Raw genomic sequence first — 21,482 nt, forward strand, 5'->3', positions numbered from 1 at the left:
AAGCGACGTGCAATACATGTGAATATACGTTGGGGATCATGTATTTTTCAAGAATATATCAAAACAAAATAAGCTTACCACCAACTTCAGCCCTCAACCATTCATTGTTGTGAAAAAAAGGGAACTCGGTTAACAGTGCGTAATGTTAAAACAGGAGCTGAATTAGATCGTCATATCAATCATGCAAAGCTTATGACGTCAGGTGATCCTTTTTGTAATTCAAAGGATATTTTTGATGATATAGTATTAAACCACAGTAATGAGATTGAAGATTGTAGTTCAGTAATGACATGAAGCAACTGAAATTGAAATGGAGGTTTCAGCAAAGAAGAGAAGAATAAGTCGAAAACCTAGCTATCTTAAAGATTACACTATTTATAAGTGGCATAAAATAGAAAATAAGTGATTATTGAACTATGGTAATAGAACCGCAGTAACTAACCAAATCAAGATAAAACAAGGAAGAGTTTGTAGTATAGTTAGAAACCCTCTAGTAGGCTGTGATTAGAGCTAAGTTACTGTAACCATGTAAAATTATGGATAAACACTTTTCTCCAAGCAGTAGTCAGGAACAGACGTAGAAGTCTATTACATCCGAACTCTACACACATGATCTGATTCAGTTTTGCTGTTGACCCACTGTCTATATGCAGTATTTCCTTCTATCATTGCGAAGCGAATACTATTATTGAACCATAGTGCATTGCTTCGCGGTGAGAATATGGTTTTTGGAACAAACGTCTCAAAAAGCTGAAGGAGCCGTGAATTAAGAAAATCTAGAGCTAAATCGGTATGAGTATCGGTATCGGTATTAACTGAGGAAAGTTAATTCTGTTGTAGTTTTTATACTGCTGAGGTACATTTTCGCAACGACTAATATTGATTGAAAAGAAGATAATATCATGTTTTGAAATTCCTGGCGCTGATACTTGATTAAAATTGAATATAAAATCTGAATCACTCGCCAACAATAAATCAATAACAGAACAACCACACGGATAGAAATGGGTAGGTTGTTGATTGATGCAGCAAATCCAAAAATTATCTATAACACTGTGGAATCGAGTGGTTTTAGCATTAACATTGGATAGTAGAATCAATATATATAGAATGCCAGTGTCGCTGCAGTGCTCGTGGTAAACATCACACATTTGAAAATTACGTATTTACACTGTATGCGCATATGTGTGAGTGATCGATTCGAAACGGGAATCCACTCAAAAAAATCAGCACGTCAAGTTTACGTGAAAACATAGGTAATTCTCATCCATCACTTTTTTTGAGTGTCTGATTGTCAAACTAAAAAGGCAACCCAACACTCAAAAAAATCGACATGTCGCATCCACGTGAAAAATCATGTAAACTTCTGTACAGCAACTTACGTGAACTTCATGTACTAGTTAACGGGAAAATTGATCAAATTTACCGGGATCGTACGTAAACTGGTTAGTATGAGTGCGAGTTACCAACAATTCACGTGAATGTTACATGAAAACTGTGATGGATGAGAATTACATATGTTTTCACGTAAACTTGACGTGCTGATTTTTTGGAGTGAATAAAAAATCCTTCACGGTAAAAAATTGTCACGTCTTTTTCAAGGGTTTTGGCATTTGCTTCAATTTGTCACGCCGCACTGCAAATTGAAGTGATTTAGCATTGATATTCGAGAGATTTTTATTTTTTAACAAAGTGATCTCCTATTGAGAAGTATTTAATGGAAAACACCATCAAATTGTAATGCATATCCTAAGAATCTGCACGACTGTTTTCATCCATTGAAAATGAATCTTGTTTTTGCAAATCATATATGTCAAAGTCTTACGAAACAAACGGGCAACTTATAATGGTCAGCAGAAAAACAGAAAGTCAACTGACTAAACCATGTTTTCGTTTGAAATCACTGATGTTTTAGATCGTGAGTATAGTGAAATTATCCCCGTGATCGAAATTAATAAATTAAATGTTTTCAGCTTGGGGAATTGATCAAATGGAGACGGACATGAACACGGTAGCGGCAACCAACAATATTTAAGAATTGTCCTCTTCAATGATCGGTGATTGTGGTTACGGATAATTACGCAATATCATTTATTATGGTAAATTATGTTATCCACTATATTAATATAATATACTAAATAAACTCGAACAAGTTAATAATCTCAATATGCGTTTTTTTTTTTCAATTCATTTGACAGTCCAAAATTCAAAACGTAACACACCCGAAATTGAAGTGATTTTCTGTTGGTTTCATCGTGCTTTGAATTGATTCATTTTCAACACGTTTTCATTTCAAATTATAATGTTTGGCAAGTAGTGCGAATTCAAAGATAAATCACTTTACTTTAACGTGATAGTTTTTTACCGTGTACGATAAATCACCTGATTTGGTCGTTTTGGGGTATTCCGTCGGCAGGAAAATTTTCTATTGGGCAATTTGACAATGTAGTTCCCGTATCCAAGACACGAACCAGCAACGTGTTTGCCACCAAAATATCCATGAAACACCAGCGACACTGGCATTCTATATATATTGATTATACTCCTTGGATACATCAGTGTTGAAATCACCAATAAGCACTATGTTTGAATCCTGTTTTTGGTGCAAAATTTCTGAGCAATCGGATCTGGGGGGACAGTAGAATACTCCTAATAAAAACTTGTCATTTCTGTGCAGTACCTCAACAAGTAAATATTCAATGGGGTTACTATTGTCATCTCCTAAGCAGGGATGGTTCGTTCACTTTGACTCAATTTTGATTCATTTGACAGTACCGTCTCAGCGGATCCAAATATGACAAAGTTATATATGGGACGTTTGTAGAGCAAGGTCCTATCTATTATTTTGCTGAATTAAGTTTTGCTGTATCTTTTGTAGTTACGTTGCTACGATGCTAGTATCTTATTAGTGACTAAATGAACGTTCATTTAGTCACTGGCGAGTTACTAGCATTGTAGCACCGTAACTACAAAAGATACAGCAAAAATCTGTTCAGCAAAATTGTAGATAAGAACTAGTTCTACAAATGTCCCATATATAACTTTGTCATATATGGCTCGACTGAGACGGTACTGTCAAATGAATCAAAATTAACTCAAAGTGAACGAACCATCTCTGCTCCTAAGAACAAATCCGAAGCTGATATAATTTTACAATTAAGATCGGTTTTGTAGTAAACACAGATACCTCCACCACGGCTATAGACTCTATTGTTCCGTAGAAATTTGTAACCTCCAACTGCAACCAGATTATCTGCGATGTCAGCTGAGGGCCAAGTTTCAGTTACGCAAACTATATCTAGTTTACTGTTCACAAAACACGATTTAAATTCTTCAAATTTACTCATTTGACGCGCGCAAAGACTTTGAATGTTCATATGGCACAGATTGACACAATCGGAACGCAGGGCAGCATTCATAACAGCTCGCGGAATAATGCCGATACCTTCATTAGCACGTACAGTATTAACTGTATGGTCACCCGACATCGATAAATATAAACAGGAAGAATAAAAAGAATAGCATTTTCAGGCTAGAATGGAAGGAAGAGGTCATTATGAGTAAGATTTTATCTACATACGCTACATTCAACTCCATAACAAATTTTAAACAATATGTGGTTATCACTTCGTGGTTTATCAAACACTCAAAAAAATCAGCACGTCAAGTTTACGTGAAAACATAGGTAATTCTCATCCATCACACTTTTCATGTAACATTCACGTGAATTGTTGGTAACTCGCACTCATACTAACCAGTTTACGTGCGATCCCGGTATGTTGTATCAATTTTCCCATTAACTAGTACATGAAGCTCACGGAAGTTCCTGTACAGAAGTTTACATGATTTTTCACGTGGATGCGACGTGTCGATTTTTTTGAGTGCAATAGCAATGAACAGCGGCAGCGCAGTCTATAAAGGTGCCAGTACACAGTTTGCTGAATCATCCAATATTTGATCTATTTCATCAAATAAATTTGAAAACCCGTGTACTGACCCAACCAAATATTCGAACAAATTTTATTTTTCAAAATGTCGCCGAGCTTTTCCAATAAAATTTGGCTGTTTATAAAACAGTGTAATATGCCAATCAAATTAAATGTGTTTTCGTAACGTTTTGCGCTGTTCGTCGGTTTGTTTGCTTGAAACTTATCAAAAAAGCTCACAATGTTTATTATTTGAACTGCTGTCAAAATCGAATTTGGTACAGGAAAAATAGTGCAAAAAGGAAGTTTTGCAAAGGAAATGACACTGAAATAAATCAGGACATTATTGAATCAATAGTGAAAAGTTAAAAAGTACAAGGGTCCATGCCTAGTGGCACGGGCGCAGGCTTAAAGTAGGACTACGAATGTAGTGCAATTCGTCTCCCAATGCTAAAGCCGGTGATATTTGTATGAATTTCATATATAGATACTCAAGTTGCGCATTAACCTTTCGTTACTCGCGCCATCTTCGATACATGGGCATGGTAAAACAGAACAGAATGTGCTCAAATATTAGTGCCAATAGGTGAAAAACTTATAAAACTTTGACCACCAATTGAAAGAACTTGGTCTACTGATCAACTGCTGAGAACAGTAACTATCTTTATTGTCAGAATCCCAAGACATAATGACATAAAGTAAGAGTTACATAGGCGTTGTATAAAATACAACAGCGTGAAACCGTGGGTTAAAGAATTGTGTTCTTACATGTGATACATGTTGGTGCAGATTTGGGGAATTATTTCGAACAGTTTCGGGTAGATGCAGATTATTTTGCAAAAATCTGGCATCCCAGGTTCCGCTAGGCAGCTTTAAACACATGTGTATGTGATACGATTTGTTTCGAGTTTCGACTACATCATGGACACGCTGCTGTTTTGTTAAGGAAGGTTGGGAACACGATTACGATTCTGCCTGGACTGGCACTGGACCGCTGGCATCTGTATTTTGTTTCGTGATGCCGTTACAGCAATTCGCCATTACGCTATGAAGGTCGTCGGTGGTGTGCTGGAAATGGCAAGGTCGCAAAGTTTTACTATTTTCGCAGCTAAATAATAAACAAGCAAAGTAAAGAATGAAAGTTTCAATTTAATCATTCGTAAGCAAAATACTGCACCAGTCTGGCAGCTTTGTTTTAAATAGATCGATGTTTTGAATCCAACACGGTCGGCGTAATTTCCACTCCACACCAAACAATAATCGGCTGCTGCCGAGTTTTACCACCTTTGCCGCGTCCGGACAGGGAGATAACATCGTAACTCTCATTATTATTTGTAAGCCAAACAACGCGAAAATGACGCCGTTCGCAAAATCAATCAACTGCTTCATATACTTATTCAGTAGTTCTTAAAAGAACTGATTGTTTTCTACCAGCTGTTAATAATACAAATCGAAGAAATTTACTGCTTGGCAGCAGCTTTTTTCGAACAGCATTCTCCGTTAGAACTTCTTTTGGCTTTGGAGTTTTCGATGCCTTTGCTATGGTCTTCATTGACTTAGTAATCTTGCTTCTCGCTAGCAAGTTTGGTAGACGAACGAACCGGAAGCGCCAGTTCCTTGTTTGGACCAGCTTTCTCTTGTTGAAAACTAACTTCAAAGCCTTTTTCACGAATGTGTCCAACCTTGAAACGTCACAATTGTAGCTGGCGGCGATATAATACTTCTAGACGGCTTGCAACGAGGATCCGTTGACTCTTCGGTTTATTGGCGTCTCGCTTAGTGAATTTGGATGTCTTCGTTGCCTTATTCCGGGGAAGAACAGCTGAAGCTCAACGATTTTCGAGCGGATTCTATAGAGCGTAAATTAAATACAATCAAACTTTGATCCCTTTGATTCAAAGGGAATTTAATCCGTAGCTCTTCTCCTATATATTTCTGTCATCCGTGTTAGGGAAGTATTGTCGTGGGAAGGCAAAAATTTTTAGCAAAAATAAAATTAAAGCAACGTCATGATTTAGAAGACCGCATGGTGAGTCACCATATATTTAACGTTTTATAGATCAAATCAGAAGAAATTCTTCATGATTTAAAGAATCAGCGACATTTGGAAATTTAATTAAAGAAATTTAGTATACAGAAAATTTTCATCTCTTCATTAACAAATTCGTTTGTCCTAAAAAGGACGGGTTGTGGTAATTTATGAGGTTCCGGCTAGCAGAATGGCTTGAATGTTTGAAACAACACCTCCCAGGGCATTGGTGACAATGGTTACCGGACAGAGCATTTTCCATTAATTCAAGTTCAAGCTCTTCCGCTCCCGCAACCAAATATTCTCCGATGCTCCGGTACCAACGCGTTCTGCGCACTCTACACCAAACAATGATCGGCTGCTGCTGCTGCCGCTGCGCTGCGTTTCACCAGTTTGCCGAGTCCAGTGAGGGAGATATAATCGCAACTCTCTGCTGTCTGCTCTGTACCGTACCGATGTCAATGCGAAAATGATGCCGTTTGCCGGCTTACTTCTGATTATATACCAGAGCAAACGGCACCAAGTTGTAACAAAGGCGGATCAACGTAGGGCAGAGAATCATAGACACGAAAGAAAGGCGGTACAACGTACAACGAAACCGTACACTGTTTGAACAAAACCGGTGTCCGGTGCTTCCTTAATGAAGAGCTACCAGTTTCTGCAGAGCAACCTAATATGAAGCATCGACATCGTCTTCATGCCACCGAAAATCAGTGGAAAGGCCGCAAAGCGCGATAGGAAAAAGAAGACAGAAATATTCTTTGGAAGGTTTGTCTTAATACAGTTTAAACATGTAATTTCTGACGGGCTCGTACTTCGAACGCTCATACTAAACTGCCAACATCACTTTAAAATGTGAGAAAAATCAATTTTACTGCTTCGTATACTTTTATTCAGTAGTTCTTAAAAGAACTGATTGTTTTCTACCAGATATTAGTAATGCAAATCAACGAAATTTACATCTAGGCAGCAGTTTTTTTCGGGCACCTTCTCCGCTGGAACGACTTCCTTTGACTCTGGGGCTTTCGGTGCCTTTGCTACGGTTTTCATTGGCTTAGTAGATTTTTGTTCGGGGGCACCATCGCATAATTACTAGTACAGCTTTAATCGGAGCCGCCTTTGCAGCAGTTAGCAAAGATAAATTGTTTTCGTCCGTTTTATCAACCTTGAACGAATCGGAATCGCCTGTTCTTTTTGTTTGGACCAGCTTTTCGACAGTTAATTTCAAAACCTTTTTCACGAATGTGTCCAACCTTGGAACGTCACAATTGTGGCTAGCGGCGATTTACTTCTAACGGCTTGCAGCGAGGATCCATTGATTTTACTGGGTATTGATAGCAGCAAAAACCATATCGTTCGCTGGCGGACGAGTCGGTGACTTCTTCGGTTTGTTGGCGTCTTGCTTGGTGAATTTGAATGTCTTCGATGCCTTATTCCGAGTAAGCAGCAACCGCTGAAGCTAAACAATTTTCGAGCGGATTCTATAGAGCGTAAATTAAATACAATCAAAGGTCAGCTTAACCCATAGCTCATTTCGTATATATTTCTGTCATCTGTGCTAGGGAAGCATTGGCGTGGGAAGGCAAAAACATGAAAATAATGAAATAATGAATATCCGTCTAAAATTTTCTCAATTATTAAACGTTTGTTTGGAAAACATGGAATCTATTGTATTGTTATGGATTTTTTGAAAAATTTCCAATCGATTGATACCAATATCTCTAGAATCTGTTGACGGATGACTGAGTTATAAGCGTGCAAACCATAACCACTTTTCGTTACATGTTCCCTTTTCGTTTTTCTAAAGTGCACCCCAATATAGAAATCAAAGAAGTAGTCCTACTTCAAAAAATCATGAATAATGAGGAAATCACTTTATAGTTAGACCTGTTTTTCGAACATGAATTGTTCAACGGGAAATTAGCAGTCATTAACTTTTCGTCGGAGAGCCCAATTTCGGAAGCAGTTTTTGGACCCAATAGCTGGGGTCTGGTTGTAAAAATGTAAATACGGCCTTCTTCTTGCCAATCTGAACACAGCGAATATATTTTCATGAACAGAATTTTCGTTTCAAACAAAAAACTGCTTTTGAAATTGGCAGAATCGATGACGACTAATTTCACCTTAAATACCCTCTAAAATTAAGCACTACTACATATATAATACTACATATGTCAAACATTATTCTAGTAAATCTAGTAAATAAATACTCAGCATGTAAACGTTCATTTCAGGATCGAAAGGCTAATTACATTCTGTTTCTGTTAACATGGATAATTTACTGGAAAATATGAACAAATTTTATGCATATCCACCTTTTCGCGCGCTTAATGGCGGCTAATGGGTACAGTTTTCGACAATGTTTATTCGCTTTTGGGAACTACACTCACGTATGCTTGAAAGTTCTACAGACTTAAAAAAAGTGCCGAAGTCAGTAAAATTTTGCCGAGATTTGGACCGATTTGGATTTTGCCGAGCCGAGTGGTAAAATTTTTTATGATGCCAACCGTTAGTAAAGATCCGTAAACGTCGATTTGCAAAACTGAAATTTTCACCGAACGCTCGGCTGTCCAAATCACGGCAAATTTTGCTGAGTTTTTTAAGTGTGTACAACAACAACTAAGGCTGGAAATATCAACTTACCAAAGGCATGCTAACGTTCTCCGAAAGTTGTATCCACTAGTCGCCAAGCCGCTAAGCCCCCCCTAGGAGACATTTAGCCCCCCTAGAAAAATTAAGCTGGATATTTAAATTTGAGAAAAAACTATAGTATAGATATATACTATAGATAACTTTACATTATAAATATTTTAGAGTAATTTTTATATGCATCACAACTTCAAGTTCCCATGCATCGATGTACATTTCATTTTATTATGCTAAGGAAATAAAATGGTCGAAAAAATGCCGCGGGCTATAGCCCCCCCCCCCCCCCCCCCCTAGAAATGAGCGCTAGTTCCGCCTATGCGAAAAACTATTGTTGGCCATATTAATATTGCTGTTGTAGTTGAAACCCGTAATCCACCTTTTCGCGCGCTTAACGGCGGCTAGTGGGTACGCTTTTCGACAATGTTTATTTGCTTTTGGGAACTCCGCTCACGTAGCTTGAAAGTTCTACAACGACAATTAAGGCTGGAAATATTAACTTAACGTGAATAAAGCTGCCAAAAGCATGCTAACGTTTTCCGACAGTTCTATCCACTAGCCGCCATTACGCACGCGAATTGGTGGATAGCTGAGTGACATTCAATTTTATTCTGGTTTTGTGTGTCGCAAGTAGTGCGCTGTAATCGCACAGTGATGCGCTATCCACAGGGCGTCGACTCAAATCCAAAAATAAAATTCCCTGACTTTCCCTAATTTTCCCTGATGCTTCCAATATTTTCTCTGACCCTCAAAACTCGAATATCAAGCTTTTGGGCGATTTCTGGCTTAAGTTTTTAACCCTTTAGCATGGCTTACGCGAGCTGCTGAAAACTAAAGCTAGATTTCTTCATGTTTAAAGAATACATATCAAAGATTCTTAACCTATTTCTTACCAGCGTTTCGAAAACGCCTTCTTCTATCGAGTCTAGGGACAGTTATGTTTGAGGTATCAACTTGAATCCAAAGAAACAAAGATTGAGAAATAATCTCATCGACCTGTTTTTGCACAAAGCTTAGATGTTACATACAACAAAATTACAGCCGTGTAAACATAACAAATATTGCTAATTTTCAGTCAGCTCAAACTAGTAACTTTGCCGCTGGAAGGTGGACACATGTCTGCGGGTTTTCAGTTAAACTAAAACAAAACTTTCCTGGAAGTTTCAGCTTGTTATCTTTGCTGCAAAAAGTATGGGATTAAGGAGATGATTCCTCAAAGATTTTTGGTACAAAAATGTGCGTTTTGCTGGCTTCGAGGTACGGCAAAACTTTAGCTAGGTATATTGTTAGAAAATGTCCAAATGGCAAATATTTTAACCCTCAATGGTGGACAGTATGCGAAGTTAAGACTAAAGCTGTGTGTCATGATTTCGGATTGCATCTATCGAGGCTTGAGAGCAACAATGACTCGAAGGTAGTTCGGTGTCCGGCCGTTCGGTCCGATGACCGTATATGGGTGTTGAGAATTAAGGCAAATTCTTCAACTACAACTTAATCAACGTATAGTCACCAACAAATCATAAATTCGATGATACTAGGGACGAATTCAACCGCCCAGTTAGCTTCGAGGTACGATGCTGATCTAACAAGCCAGTTGTGTTCGAATCTCGGCTAGCCGGTTTTTGTTACATAGAATCAGTAGGATCGTTGCACTGACCCCGTAATTTAACGGTTTGTTTGTTTGTTTAACGGTCAATACTTTTTGGAAGTCATCAATATACAGTCTTTTCTTAGCGACTTTGACCACTATCTCGCCGTAAGATCCACGCAAAGTTATCGAAATCGGCGAAGGCTCGCACTGAAAGGATGTTGCATTTCAACATCTAGCGGTTTACGGCATATGGCGTTGCAGTGGAGTACACCAGAAAGCTTGATCAACGAATCGCAGAACAGCAGGAAGAAAGAGAATAAGACGTAAGTAGGCTGTTGAGGATCCGCCATGGCGCCAACAACTACGAGGGAAGTGATAGGCACGACGTGGGGAAGACATTCACTCTTATTCTGCGAGTCACGTGACTCAATACGACAATTGTCACTCGCCGTGACTCGCCACGGCAAGTCGAATTGAGTGCTGTCACCTAGGTGACAACCGTGTCACCTAGGTAACAACTCCGTGTCACCTAGGTAGTAACTCCGTGTCACCTAAATGACAAACCGTGTCACCTAGGTGACAAAGCGAGTCACCTAGGTGACACGCGAATCACCTAGGTGATAATGGTCACCTCATTCGCGATGACTCCAAATTAGTTACGTCACTCGCCTCGCAGAATAAGGGTGAGTGTAACAGCTTGTTTGATGTCGAATGCCAGAAAATGACAGATGAGAAGAAACAGGCCGAGAATCGCATGCTCACTGCGGATCACGTCAGAACAGAGAAACATGTAAGCTTTCTGCGTAGTACGTAACCAGCTGAACCAGTCCCGAAGGTTGCCAACTCGCATAAACGCAAATTCAACAGAACATTAATGCTCCCGGTAACCCCTAACGGACATGAATCATGGACACTGAAGGAAGATGATCAATGCTTGGGGCTTCTGAGTGTAAAATTCTGCAATTGGTGAAAACGCTGTAGATCGCGTGTAATAACAGTCTGTATCCCGCTTTGTGCTCTTGATGTCTGCACCGTGAAGTGCGTGAGGCCTGCCATTGCCGATTTCGAGCACTACAGCGAGTGAAGTTTGACAATTGTACGGCGCAAAACAAATAACAAATATACGGCAAACTGAAAGATAATCGAATCGCCACTAGACATGTAACAAGTTTTAATTCAACCGAGCAATCTGCGTATATTTTACACGAAAATTGATTTGATTCCAAAGTTGATCAACAATATTGCCGGGTAAACAAAATTTCTCTGATTGAATCTCGAAATTCCCTGAAATTCCCTGATCCAAAAATGAATTCCCTGATTTTCCAGGTTTTTCCAGGAAATCGACACCCTGATAGCCTCACTTTCCGAGCGTACTTTTGACGTAGGACTACGTCTTACGGCAAGTTTTGAGATAGGGTGTCATTCCAAAAAATCGAAAAATGCGAGCGTCACGAAAAATGAAAGGTTTTGAGCGCCAATAGCTCAGCGGTTTTCCGATCGATTTTCAATATTCTTCAGGGTGTCGACTCAAATCCAAAAATAAAATTCCCTGACTTTCCCTGATTTTCCCTGATGCTTCAAATATTTTTCCCTGACCATCAAAACTCGAATATCAAGCTTATTTGGGCGATTTCCGGCTTAAGTTTTTAGCCTTTTAGCATGGCTTATGCGAGCTACTGAAAACTAAAGCTAGATTTCTTCATGTTTTTAGAACATATATCAAAGATTCTTAACCTATTTCTTACCAGCGTTTCGAAAACGCCCTCTTCTATCGTTATGTTTGAGGTATCAACATGAATCCAAAGAAACAAAGATTGAGAAATAATCTAATACAGCCTGAATTCGCTAATTGGGCCGACTGACAGTTGTTAGAAATTTCTAAACTCGAAAATTCCATACAATTTTGACATTCAAGTTGTCACATAGCCCAATTAGCGAACGCCCAATTAACGAACCGCCCAATTAACGAACCACCAATTAACGAAACTTTGCTGTATTCTAATCCACCTGTTTTTGCACAAAGCTTAGATATTACATACAAAAAAATTACAGCCGTGTAAACATAACAAATCATAACAGTCAGCTCAAACTAGTAACTTTGCCGCTGGAAGGTGCACACATGTCTGCGAGTTTTCAGTTAAACTAAAACAAAACTTTCCTGGAAGTTCCAGCTTGTTATCTTTGCTGCAAAAAGCATGGGGTTAAGGAAATGATTCCCCAAAGTACGAGCTTCGAGGTACGGCAAAACTTTAGCTAGATATATTTTAGAAAATGTCCAAATGGCAAATATTTTAACCCTCAATGGTGGACAGTTAAGACTAAAGCTGTGTGTCATGATTTCGGATTGCAACTATCGAGGCTTGAAAGCAACATTGACTCGAAGGCAGTTCGGTGGCCGGCCGTTCGGTCCGATGACCGTATATGGGTGTTGAGAATTAAGGCAAATTCTTCAACTACAGCTTAATCAACGTATAGTCACCAACAAATCATAAATTCAATGGTACTAGGGACGAATTGAACCGCCCAGTTAGCTTCGAGGTACGATGCTGATCTAACAAGCCAGTTGTGTTCGAATCTCGGCTAGCCGGTTTTTGTTAGACAGAATCAGTAGGATCGTTGCACTGACCCCGTAATTTTCCTGTACTCTAACAGCCGGCTGCGAAGTCTGTCGATAAAGAAGGATAATGTCTAGTGACGGTTAAGACTTTGCTTTGCTTTGCTAGGGACGAATTCTATGACAGGTTCGAAAGGATTTATGTGGGGTGTGCACGACTTGAAAATTCAAGACTCTAACTCCCAGATCGATCGTGTTTAACGGTCAAAACTTTTTGGAAGTCACAATATACATCTTTTCTTAGCGGCTTTGGCCACTATCTCGTCGTAAAATCCACGCAAGGTTATCGAAATCGGCGAAGGCTCGCACTGAGAGGATGTTGCATTTCAACATCTAGCAGTTTACGGCATATGACGTTGCAGTGGAGTACACCAGAAAGCTTGATCAACGAATCGCAGAACAGTAGGACGAAAGGAAATAAGACGTAAGTAGGCTGTGGAGGATCCGCCATGGCGCCAACAACTACGAGGGAAGTGATAGGTACGACGTGGGGAAGACAATCACCCTTATTCTGCGAGTCACGTGACTCAATACGACAATTGTCACTCGCCGTGACTCGCCATGGCGAGTCGAATTGAGTGCTGTCACCTAGGTGACAACCGTGTCACCTAGGTAACACCCCGTGTCACCTAAGTGACAAACCGTGTCACCTAGGCGACAATTGTCGCCTCATTCGCGATGACTCCAAATTAGTTACGTCACTCGCCTCGCAGAATAAGGGTAAGTTTAACAGCTTGTTTGATGTCGAATGCCAGAAAATGACAGATGAGAAGAACCGGGCCAAGAGTCGCATGCCCACTGCGGATCACGTCAGAACAGAGAAACATGTAAGTCTGCGTATTACATAACCAGCTGAACCAGTCCCGAAGGTTGCAAACTCTCATAAGCGCAAATTCTACAGAACGTTAATGCTCCCGGTAACCCTTAACGGACATGATTCATGGACACTGAAGGAAGATGATCAACGCTTGGGGCTTCTAAGTGTAAAATTCTGCAATTGGTGAAAACGCTGTAGATCGCGAGTAAATAACAGTATGTATCCTGCTTTGTGCTCTCGATGTCTGCAGCGTGAAGTGCGTGAGGCCTGCCATTGCCGATTACGAGCGAGTGAAGTCTGACAATTGTACGGCGCAAAACAAATAAAAAATTTACGGCAAACTGAAAGATAATCGAATCGCCACTAGACATGTAACACGTTTTAATTCAACCGATCAATCTGCGTATATTTTACACGAAAATTGATTTGATTCCAAAGTTGATCAACAATATTGCCGGGTAAACAAAATTTCCCTGATTGAATTTCGAAATTCCCTGATCCAAAAATGAGTTCCCTGATATTCCCTGATTTTCCAGGTTTTTCCAGGAAATCGACACCCTGTTCTTACACCAATCGATTGGAAAATCTTCTAAGAATTGGTCCAAATGAAGAAAAGTATGGATTCTTGATGTTGAACTATTGAAAAATTGAAAATGATGAACCTATGTTTTACCAGAATTCTCGCTTCGTGATTGGTTGGAAGATTCTTTAGGATGATCTAAACCTATACCAATTCGACATCTGTGCTTGGGAAGTAAGCCAAAACAAGTGACAAAGTTTTCTCATTTCAACAAGATTTCTTAACACCGCGATTAAACCTAGTCCAATTTGATGTCTGTGTTAGGGAAGTGTGCCAGAAAAAATGACGCAAGTTCGTTGCCATGCTACAACAGATCGCAAATTCTTTACTGCGAGACGATTAAACCTAGGCGAATTTGATATCTGTGTTGGAAAAACGTGCTACAGCTGTAGTGTTCGATTATAATATAACTCTGTATGAATACGCATGCTTGCGTTTCATTAGAAGTGTAGTGAAAAGATGTACTGTTGATAAAATAGGATTGAATTGGTAAAATCCCTTTAACGTGGGTAATAATAACAATCTTCAATTTCTATAAGGTAGCAGAAAAGCAATAGTTTGTGTTCTTGATTTTGTTAAATTGTTTTCACATGCACATTGAAATAACTCTGAAATCTTTTGAGGATTGAACGTATGCAATATTACTACTTCGATAAATGTTACATACAACGTATGTAGGGTATTGTAGTTATCGTCGGGCCACTGTTATGGTCGGGCCATCACGATTTTACAGTTTTATTAACTCATGATATCTATGATACAACCATTGTAAAACTTCTTACTGTGATAGCTAACTTTTCACAATATTGTGAGTTTCAATTGTGTATTCAAAACACCCGTACTGAATTCAGTGACTAAATCTTACAAAAAAAGTTTTCCAGGCGCAATGAACTTTACTTCAAGAAATGATTCATGAAATGCAATTATCGAGATAAATTTTGAAAATGTATGAAATGTGTTGTGTTGCACACGAAGATTATAGAAAATTCCCCTTCAGTAAGGTGTTTGGGAAGGCTAAGGTGAAATACTAGAAAAGCGCTATTTGTAAAGGTCGGGCCACTTGAGTAGCCATGATTGGGCCACCATAATTTTAAGCGCAGAAGCGCAATAATCGCTAGAGAATGTCAGTCACATAAAATGTGACTGTGTAAATAAAGCAAAATTAATACGATAAAAACCTAGTTTTTTGTTGTTATTTTCATTGGAGTTGTACACTTTGGAAAAGGCGATTGTAGCAATATGGATTTTACAAGATCGCCAAAATTTCGCAAAAATGCAATTAGAAATAGGGTATTTGTACCTATATGAGTCGTTGTTCTCGGAATTCATTCTTTTCATGTCTCTATATAGAATTTCAATACGTATGTCTTAGATTTTCTGCAGTGGCCCTACCTGCACAACATGGCCCAACTATGACAACATTTTTTGTCTTCACGTAAATGCCTATAACTTTTTTATTTTTCAAGCAATCAGTTCGAAACTTTCCGGAAATATACCTTATTCTTAGGCCTTTGCAACGATGTATTTTGATTTTCAAAATTCCTTTTGAAGCGAAAGTTATGGGCGAATTCCAAAACGTGGCCCAACCACGACGACACTCCCCTAGCATGTATATATGTTGCATACAGCATGTATACACGAAGAAACGAATGATTACAAGCATGGATACATGCTACTATCACTACCAAGAGGCTTACGTAGTCCTGCGTCACCGTCACCTGCGTGTCTTGTGCACAACCATTCTGATTTTTTTTTGCTTATTTGATCTGTTTGATCTGCACAGAAATCTGCTGGCGCAAGCATTTCCGGGCCGAATGTATTTGATAATACATTCACGAATTCCATGCTGTTTTGCAAACAGTGTAGGGTAAGGGCACTATAACTCGACCTATGAAACCAACGCATGGCTAACAAATTGCAACGTATCGTCCAAATGGCGCTGTTTTTCCGAAAATATGATAGAATAGTAGAATAGGACGTATATTCAATTAACATTTAAAAGGAAATAAGTGTACGATGTATATTTTTCACTCATTTTCTCGTTTCAATTCAATATCCCATTGGGCTAATTTTCGACCCTTTGTTTTAGTTTTCGACCTTTGCGTGTTCTTATATTCGACCCAGATACAAAATAATGTATTTTCAAAGTCGAGGGTCGTTTAAATTGATGAATTTAATGCAAAAAACATTTCTGTAATATAAAATTAATATTTTTTTTTTTTAAAACTAAACCGTAAAACTTTTTTGGAGACTATTTTGATTACACTTTTCCTTTGAATGAATAGATGGAAAATGTTTGAAATGCAATCTCGGAAAACGCCTGAAATCATACAATTATTTTCGGGTCTGGCTGCTTTCCACTTTCAATGAAACAAGCGGATTTGAAAGCATACAGCAGGCTATTTCGACCGGTCGAAATCTAGAACACAAACAGTTTCTTGTTCCAATTTTCGTATTTTTTTAAACGTCTTCAATTACATCATAAAAAACAAATATGCACTGCAACAAAACAAAATTTGACAGAAATATTGCCTTTTCTTTGTATAATAACATATTACATGAATTCAGTTCCTAATATACACAATTTATGGAAATTTTGATTCCGTTTCTGTTTTCACTAGACGAAAGGAAAACACTCGAACTCCAGTCCCAATTTAAAAAACTTGATTATTAGGACGTACAGGCGCAAATTTTGGTGGGTTATTGCAAAATTTCTAGCAAAATAAAAACCTTGACAATAGCCCAAATAATAGCTTTTCTCTACCTTTTTCTTAGGAATCTATTTGAAGAATGTTTCAGCAGTGGTGCGAAAAATAGCACAGGGTCGAAAACTGGATCCCTTACTCTACTGGCCCCACAAAATATGTCAAAATTTATTCGGTTTTGTAACACGGGTAACGTCTCAGATCGAATTTTTGACATCAAATTTGACAAACAGTGTACTGGGCGAGACAAATATGTCTGTCAAATACCAAAATTTGCCCAAATTCTGACTGGAAGAAAATTTGACGATAAAGCAAACAGTGTACTGGTACCTTAAGAGTGTGTTTTTTTTCGGCAAACATCAGCAACAGCAGCAGCAACCATCCTCAGTCAAGCAGCAAACGTCCACGGCAGCGCGATCTCAGATTTTTTTTTTTGACTTTCAGGACGGAATATTAGACGGATAGCAACGGGAGCGAAAACATGGAACATTTGTGAAGGAAAAAAGAGAATATTTTTAGGAAAGGCTTTTTTAATACTATTTGACTTTCAGGCGGGGAATAATCAGGGAAAAACAGTGAATCGGTGTCATGGATAAACTTAGGAAGGAAAATGCGATTGCAAGGACAGGTAATTGTCGTTGTTTCCAAGCACACTGAGTTCGGCCAAATCATGAATGGCCTTAGCTGGCATGTCGGCTTTTGGTTTTACGAAAATGATTCCATCCTTGGAGTAAGCGTGACGAATTCGGCCAGCTTTCTTCAGCTTAACAGCGATGCCTTTGATTTTTCGTGCGGTATTCGTCAGGTTTTCATTTACATAGATTCGTTTACTACTATTGAACCCAATGTGCGATAGGCAGATATTTCGCTTCGAGAGATAGCGGGAGAAAAAGTCGTCACGTGCAGCTTTGAAAGCGAATTGCAGTAGTATTGATGGTGAAGAACCAGTACCGTGTGGGATCTGGGCCGAACGCTTAGTAAAGTGGTGCGGAACATCCGTATCCCCATATCCGATGCTGGTTGCAACTTTTCGAAAAATGCTGCATGTGTTCTTCGTACGAAAATATGGTACCCCCGTCAGTATCAGCGCATTACACTCAAAAAAATCAGCACGTCAAGTTTACATGAAAACATAGGTAATTCTCATCCATCACACTTTTCATGTAACATTCACGTGAATTGTTGGTAACTCGCACTCATACTAACCAGTTCACGTGCGATCTCGGTAAGTTGTATCAATTTTCCCTTTAACTAGTACATGAAGCTCACGTAAGTTGCTGTACAGAAGTTTACATGATTTTTCACGTGGATGCGACGTGCCGATTTTTTTGAGTGTGGCTCTCTCGCTTCGATCGACAGCTTCTTTATTGAACTTTACATCGGAGTTCAATTTTGAGATCGTTTGTTTTAGGCGATTTACATCCGAAACGTAATCAGCTTGCAACTGCTGGACTGTGGTGATTTCGTTCCTCAAATGATTGTAACTGGACTCGATTTTAAGTTCAATTTTAGCGATACCGTCATCGATCATCTTTTTCATCTTAAACAACAGCCCTTCCACCGCATCTTTTACTAAAGCACAGTTGCTCTCTTCAGCAATCTTGGCAGTTGGCCGAGCCGCGAGAGTAATGTTTTTATTCATTTCGCAAGGCAGTATGCGGTGTATATAGGCACAAACACCAAGTTCTAAGCAAATGAACAGCGCGAGAACAAATAGCAATAACCGTGACGATTTGTTGAAAATTTCTTTCGGCAAAAACACGGTTTTTACTGGTGATCGAGGCTGTACTTCATTTCTCAGGCGTAACTCTTAGTACCGGAAATATTCATCACGGGAAATAACGACGTATCACAGATTTAAATAGCCAGAAATCTTTGATAAACCACCGCACAAACAACTCACAGACCGACACGGTTCATCATATTCGGCATCATGATCGTTTCCAAAACAAGCACGTCAGTTTTTGGACGACCGTAGATTTGGACAGACGTCATTTGGTGCGTAATTCGGAAATTTAGCATAGAAAAACGACCAGATACTACATTGGCGCAGTCTCTGTTTCGAACGAATAAAACGACTCATTTCACCTTAATGGGCATCCATCTAGAATTTTTAACATCATCATTAACGCCATCAGAGTCCACAACTCTATCAAAATCATCAATATCATGCAAATCATCAACAGTTTTAACAACATCGTCATCCATATCATCAAAGTCGCTAAAGTCATCAACATCATCGATATCAAAATCACTTATCAAACTTATCAAAATTCTCATCACCATCAACAACAATTGATCAATACCATCCACATCATCAAAATCTTAAACATCATCATCATCCAAATTATCGTCATCAATATCCTCAACACCATCAAAATGATCAGAATGATCGACACTATCAAAATAATCAATATCACCAAGACCATCCACATCATCAAAATTCTCAACACCATCAATATCATGAACATCGCCAACATTATCCAAGACATCAACATAATCGATATCATCATCATCAAAATAATCACATCTACCAATTTATTAAAATCGTCAACATTATCAAAATTATCATTATCAAACATCATCAATATAATCGAATCCCTTCAAAAACAATCAAAATTGTCAACAGCAAAATCATCAATATCATCAACACCATCAACACGATTAATAGCATCCACATCATCAAGATCAATAACATAAAAATCTTGAACACATCAAAATTTTCAGCATTTGCTGGTGCTCATCTCTACATCATGAGCACCAACTAATTCAAAATCACTACAAATCAAAATTCGCAACACCATCAATATCAATTAGTCAATATCATCCACATAATCAAAAACATAGTTATTATAATCATAAACACATGAAAATCATCATCATCAATATCCTCCACATCATCAAAATTACTATCATCGTCAAATCATCATCATTAATATCATCGAAATCGTCAACATAACTAAAATAATCGGTACAGTGGACCCCCGTTCGTTTGAACGATTCCTCATGCAAACTAACGGGGTTACTTTTTAATTGATGGGTCAGAAGGAAAGGGGTGTAAGTGACAAAAAGTAAATTTAGAGAAAATCAGATCCAAAGTTAACATCCTCTAGAAAATTCGTCAGATTATATTAGAGAAAACTAATGACGCACTATGGTTGTGTTAGCTTTACTTTATTAAATTCTATTGAAATCTAGGAAAACCACTTTGATTTTCGGGATTTATAAGATAATTTTGAAAATGTTATTTGCACTTACACCCCTTTCCTTCTCAGTTATGCACTTGTACCCCTTTCATTCCAAGTGATTATAGGGAATTACTACTTGGAGTGAAAAGGGTGCAAGTGCAAATCTTGGAATCACATTACAATCGTCTTCATTGAAAGGTAGGTTAGCGGGCAGGCAGCAATAGTTCAGGATTTTCTCGCTACGTGGCGCTAGTGCAGATGTAATATTCCTGTATAGACTGTATCTTACGCTACTGACTATTTAGAAAGTTGCAGTCTTCGGGAAGGTTGTTCAAATGACTGTCATCTCGGAAATGACACTGAAAATAGTTCAGAATATTCTCAACGTGCAGCGCTAGTGTATATGCGAACTCGTTTTATTTGCTATAGCTTATAATTCATGTAACCTAAGGTATTACTTTCTTAGGCAAAGTTGTTTGAGTAATAGCAGCCTTGCAGATAGTATAGAAAATAGTGCAGAATTGCCTCACTACGTGCGCTACCATATATGTAATATTAGAGTATACGCTGTAACTTATACTACTGATTACCTAGAAAGTAGTGGTCTTCGAGAAGGTTATACAGTGATTGTCACCTTCAAGATGATATGAAAAATAGTTCAGAATTTTGTCATCGGAGGGGCTAGCGTATATGCGTATACGTTATATATCATGATATAAGTAGATAAAAATATTACTTTCTTCGGGAAAACGGTTTTAGTAATAGCAGCCTTGCTGATAGTAGGGAAAATAGTACAGAAGTGTCTCACTGCGCGGCGAGAGCGTACATGTATTGTACTTTTGTGGGCTATATCTTGCGCTACTCATAGCTCATGATCTTAGTAATCTAACAAATCGCTTTTTTCAGACATGGAAACATCGTTAGACATCGATTTTCCTAGAATTCTAATTGTATGTAATCCCTGATTTGCCTGATTGAAAAAATCTCATTGTTTGCTTCTCGCTCCCTCCCCCCCTCCATCCCTTTCAGTGGCCTGACATCCTAAAATCAAAATCTTCATAAAATATTTGTAATGGCCTAACTTCAGAACGGCTGAATCTAAGAAATAAGTTTATATGACGTAATTTGTTAAATTATTCTCGGCTATAGTGGTAGCCTGCTTAGAGCTCTCTAATTTATTCAAGTTGTTATGCGAAGAATTTGATCTTTTTTTTAATTTTACAAAAATAAGTAAAATTTGGAAATTTTTGAAAAATTGTGAGAATAAAACCAAAAATTCGATAGAGTGCCCATTAGTAGCTCTTCGCCAGAGTTTAGAACATGTTTCAACTTATCATTAATAAAGATCGAATCTGAGGGGACATGTTTTGAGATAATTCACGTTTT

General features: G+C 38.4%; 1 protein-coding gene across 1 annotated transcript in view; it reads right to left on the reverse strand.

Annotated features, from left to right (window-relative positions):
- The window catches only part of LOC128744299 (neurogenic locus notch homolog protein 3), a 380,284-nt gene that overhangs the window by 197,195 nt on the left and 161,607 nt on the right, over positions 1-21,482 (reverse strand). The gene's annotated exons all lie outside the window — the stretch shown is intronic.

Source organism: Sabethes cyaneus, chromosome 3 (genome assembly GCF_943734655.1).
Source record: "Sabethes cyaneus chromosome 3, idSabCyanKW18_F2, whole genome shotgun sequence".
Taxonomy (NCBI): domain Eukaryota; kingdom Metazoa; phylum Arthropoda; class Insecta; order Diptera; family Culicidae; genus Sabethes; species Sabethes cyaneus.